We start from the raw sequence: 5,498 nt of genomic DNA, 5'->3' as shown, positions 1-5,498 counted from the left end.
TGATTTAGAAAATTGCACTGGTGATGTGAAATTAGAAGATATATCAAGTCATATGGGCTTTCATGAAAGATTTTACACAATTCGACAACTCGGATATTTTGTTGAAGAATCAATTTATTTTATTAAGAGTAGATTTGCGCAGGAATCAATTCTGCCAATAATTGAGCAGAAGAAAGCTTGTGTCGAAAATCGATTTCAGGCTTCTTAGAAAACGATTTTTAAATGTTCGATATATCACACAAAATGGTATTGATGTGGTTTTTCAGGACCTGGTATTCTCAAACCATTATTTCTTATAATAGTCCTACAGTATTGTATTATTTTTTTAGCACAGGCATTCATATTATGCAGACCATTATAGTCTTTCAAAAAAGATTATAAGCTTGGTGTACCAGTACTTTTTATAACCGTACTTGATACTGGTGCATTTGAGTACATTAGGTTATTTTTTGTGATATTCATTTTGTTTTGTAAATAAATTGATTTATCTAAAAAAAATGACAGCAAATTATATAATACCATGATATATAATAGACTGAACCCAAAACTGTCTCTCTCAAATTTTAATAGATTAAATGTTTTCAAATAAATAAGGTTTGATTTCACATTGCTAAAATTTAGTCCAACTGGGAAGTAATTTTAGCCAATAAACCTCACGTGTTAATTTCAGCAGAACTTACATAATAATGAAACAGGAAAGAATAAAAAATCTTAAATTATGTATATATGTAACTTGAGACAATCTTGATATTCATTGAAGTGATTTGAAACAAATTTTTCTTCATCACAATATATGGGCAATGCTCAACCATTTGCATCAGGCAAATGCCTAAAATTGCATGATGTCCCATAATTTAAAATGTCAATAGTCAAGAAATCACATTGAATCATGAAATAGTTAACATATTTCAAGAAATTATTTCGATCCTCAAAGCTTTTCAATTACTTGATAATAGGAGTAAAATGAATGCTTTGATTACTGCGACCTTCCTTGGTGAACGGGTCCGACACATTATGACAGAGATGTTCTTGAGAATTGAATAGGTTCCTGGATTCATGGATTTGATAGCTTTTACCACAGCTAAACAGTCGGCAAGTTGATTTCACCTCCTTCTTCCGCTTTTATGATGCAGTACAATAGGTTCACCTGGAATCAAAATAATGGACAAAATCAGAAATCACATTAGTGTAATTTAGTACCTGTAATTATGCTTTATTTGGAAAGTAAATTATGCATTTTTTCCTGTAGGAGGCGAGTTAATAGTATGTAGCACACCGACTAAATTGTCATCACATTGATATTTCGCACAATGATATAAGTTCATGAGACTATGTTCTATGATAATCACCCGTTAGATGCACTTCATTCCAGCATTTCCTAGAGGAGAGACGCGCATAAGGACACCTCAAGGATCAAAAACTTCATTCTTTTCACCGCTTTCTTTGATATATGTAAAATACTTATTTGCAGTAGTGTAGCGTGCCTTCGTTTGTTATTCACGTGAAGAAATGCAGATGATCGATAAAACTTCTTGAAACTGTAAATTCCAATATATTTTTACAAATAATATAAAATGCAAATTAATTTAAACAGTTCAATTGTAACAACATTGATATTTTTACATTTTCGAGTATGTCAAATTATTCAATTCAAGAGAACATCTTATTTAACTAGGTAATTTGAGAGGTTTTATTGAAAAAAGCTGTAACCAAGGTCTTAAGCTGAATAAAACCACTGAATTGAAAGTCAAGCACTTATTCTGATGCAGTATGTACGTTTAACATAGTGACTTCAGACTTTCAACATATCAGTGCTTCAAAGTGCCAGACGTTCAATCAGGTGGCATAATTCAGCTATAGTCCTCAGTCAGAACTCTTCACCCTAATATATCTCTTAATTATGATGTATCCTCAATTGGACAATAAACGTGAGACTAATTTGGACAATAGGACAATCTAATTGAACAATAGAGACTTGGATGTGTAGAAACATTAAAACATTGAAATCACTACCTTCACAGTAATTCTAAAAACTTAACATCCTTTTTGAGACACTATATAAACCAATAATCAAGTAAAGTGAGGAACTACTTACCAAGGATTGTGTCTTTCGGAAAGCTTTCTATGTGGTGACAGGCAGACATAAATGGCATTTTTATTTCTAAAAAGAAAAACGTATTAGTAGAAGAACGAGTTAAGTAGAAGAAGTAATAATTAAAAAGATTGAATGCATCATACTAGAGATTAATCTACTCTCAATCCACATGAAATTTATATTGATTTTTATTTCTAAGGTTTGCATCCATTTTGCACGTATCGTATAGAGCACTAGCTGACTAAAGAGTGCAGCCTTACTTGTCTTAGCTATCATGGCCGACTTATTCCCTGTTTTGATAAGCCTAAAAGTTTGGTCAGAATGGACTCCCTACTTTCAAATCAGTGAAGAGTGCGCAGGTGAATAGTGGAATAAGAGTGGTGGTGTTATATGGCGGAAACTATGTCATTTTAAGTATTCATGTTCATCATGTAGTGTTAAGGTGAGCATCGAGGCTTTATTGTTGGAACGTTCTTTAAAAACAATGACAATGTGGTAGCGACGCAGATGCTTTTTGTAGGCGGTTTGGTTTGAATCTTCATGACAGTTCCTGATCTGGTCGAAAGGATCTGCACTTCCTAGAAAACAAGCTGGGCAACCTAAAAAAGGTGGGGTACCTGAAAATATCGCGGCAGTGAGGGCGTCCATTGAACAATCCCTATCGCGCTCTGTGCGGAAACATCCAGCTCCACTTGGAATATCGTCCAGAAAAGCAAGGCGAATTTTACACTTCAATCTCCATTTACACCCCTAAAAGATTATGGTTGTTTCAGACGACTGGTTAAAGCATACAGATGCTTGCAACGCACTCTTAACCTCTGTGCAACACGATACTATTCAGTGGTCTACAGATGAACAATATTTTCACGTCTCCGGATCAGTAAATACAGGAAGTACAGATCCAGTCGACCATACAGTAGTAAGCCATTCCTTAATGGCGTCACATAGGTTCATCAGAAAGCCAGTCATGATGATTCAAACCAAACCACCTAAAAAAGGTTTAAGAGTTGCATTTTTCAGCGTTTTGCTTCCACGCTCATATCTTGAAAACAATGCATTCAACCGACATAACTAACTATTCAATGAAGCTTGATACATTCTCTACACTTTTTGTTTAGTGAAATTTTGTGATATTCCCAACAGTTCCCCAGATATTCGCTCTTGAAGGTGTGTAATTCTTAAAATAGCAGGTTTTTATCCAATGTTTTGCTCTTTCGTGGGTCATAGCTCTCCAAAAATGCATCATAAAATGGGGACTTTTGATATGTTCTCTTCCTAACTAGTTTCAACATAGCTGATAAGTCAAAAATGTTGTTTAAAACATTCCCTCCAAATTCCTTTGTCCATTGGTCTATTGTTGCAAGAATGGATATTTCACACTCAACACTAAAGCTGCTGCAAAAGGTGTTGAGAAATTTGTAAAAGTGTGAATTTATACATCAAATTGAGGAGAATTTAATGCTCTATAAGCTCATAATCAACATGGATTTTTCCCATCGATTTTTAAAAAGTTATAAAAGCAAAAATAGAAAAAAATTGGTGGCAAATGTGTTTTTTTTTAATGTCACACCTTCAAGAGCGGATATCTCGAAAACTAGAGGAGATAAAACAAAGTTGTAGAATGAATATTGTAGGAGATCATATAAGCTTTAATTTGTTATATATGATAGTTATGGTAAGTCATAAGATACATATTTTTGAGTTTTATGCAAGAAACCAAAAAATGGTAAATGGAAACCACAATTTTTATACTGGGACAAAGTCACCATACTTTTAACCTAAAATGACTTTTCAAATGATCACTATGTATAACAATTAAAATATAATTAAAAACAAAAATAAATGTACTCGCCGATATTATAAGTCTTTTAGAAATGAGTTTTCTAATAGGCTACGAAGTTCTCAGACAACAAAATCACAAGATGAAGCAAGAAGCTAGATTTTATGTCGATAATTCAAGTAATATACCGAGATTCGACAAGATATTGATTGTAAAACCTAGATAATGATCAAGGCTATGGATATAAATGTTAAACATCGATTTCGGATAACAGATATCGGAGATAAATGATTTGAATCTTTTTCCGCGACGTGGGTCAAAGTCACCCCGGTATTTTACAAAGGCGACTTTCTAGAAGTATCTTAAGCCTAGGTGATGAAAAATGATACAATATAAGTAGAGTTATAATAAATGAGGTTATGTAGAGTTCTTTTTTATTATTGTATTAACTTAATGATAAGTTAATAGGAAAAATATCAAATAAAAGAAGTGTAGTGCACCCAATAAAACACAGAAAGCGAGACAGGATAAGGGGCTAAGCTATCTGTGATAATAGGAAAACAGTTACCGTACAGGAAAACTTTATTTTCTATATGAAAACATAGCAAATCAAGTATGGGTGCCTCAGTAGCCTACCTACTTTTACTTATTGCAAATGTTAATTAATGTCATTAGATTATTGGAACACATCAACTTATATTTTATAGCTTTTATAAAGTTTCTAGTTTTTAATGTTCCCGAAGACCTGGCATTGCTGGCAAGGGCTGAAGAAGTTAAATCATAAAGAAGTAAATAAACCATTTCACAAAACTTAAGTAACTTACATCTAGTTTTAATAGGTTGATATTAAAAGAAAACTTACTTGGTAGGTTTTTGATATTTCATTAGCTTCATTAACTTGAGCCATTCGTTCTCCACAGAAAACTCAAAATATAGGTACGATATAGGCAGTAGTAGCCTAATGCTATTGTTATCTGAAAAATAGTTTCCAATTAGGCCTAGCATAAATTAAATAAATATAGGCTAAGTGAATTATCATCAGAATAAAAATAAATAGCCAAAATAAGTTAAATCAATAAAATATGGTATGCTAGCCTACTCTAGTTTTAAGTTTGATGTTTTTAATTAAAAACATTGAAAATATAAAGTTGTCTTTCTTATTGTATTACTTTATGTGATACATATGATTATAAAATAAAATGATAAACAATGAAACAATGTTGATCAACCAATCTCATTGATTCACAGTGAAACTTGCTTATTGTTCAACTCTAAATGTATTAAGAAATACTGTACCTATGTAACTAAGTTAATGACCAACAACCTTGAAAAATAAACATTAATTGTTATCATGGATAAATAGCAACATAATATTTCAATAGGAAAATTCAAATCCTAAATAATGAAATACTTACCAACATATAAGTCAGTTTCTTTCTTGTTATAATAAAGATTTTTTTATTATGTATGCTACATTATTGCTACTTCATTTTATAACTAATACCATAACCAACAGTAAAAACACGAATTAAAATTATAGTGGTTTATAAGATAATAGTCATGTACATATTATGCAAATTTTCAAAACTCTGTTATCTGTTTCAAACAAGACTGACGACTGTT

This window comes from Nilaparvata lugens, chromosome 12 (genome assembly GCF_014356525.2).
Source record: "Nilaparvata lugens isolate BPH chromosome 12, ASM1435652v1, whole genome shotgun sequence".
Lineage (NCBI taxonomy): Eukaryota > Metazoa > Arthropoda > Insecta > Hemiptera > Delphacidae > Nilaparvata > Nilaparvata lugens.
Note: the sequence above shows the minus strand (reverse complement) of the source record.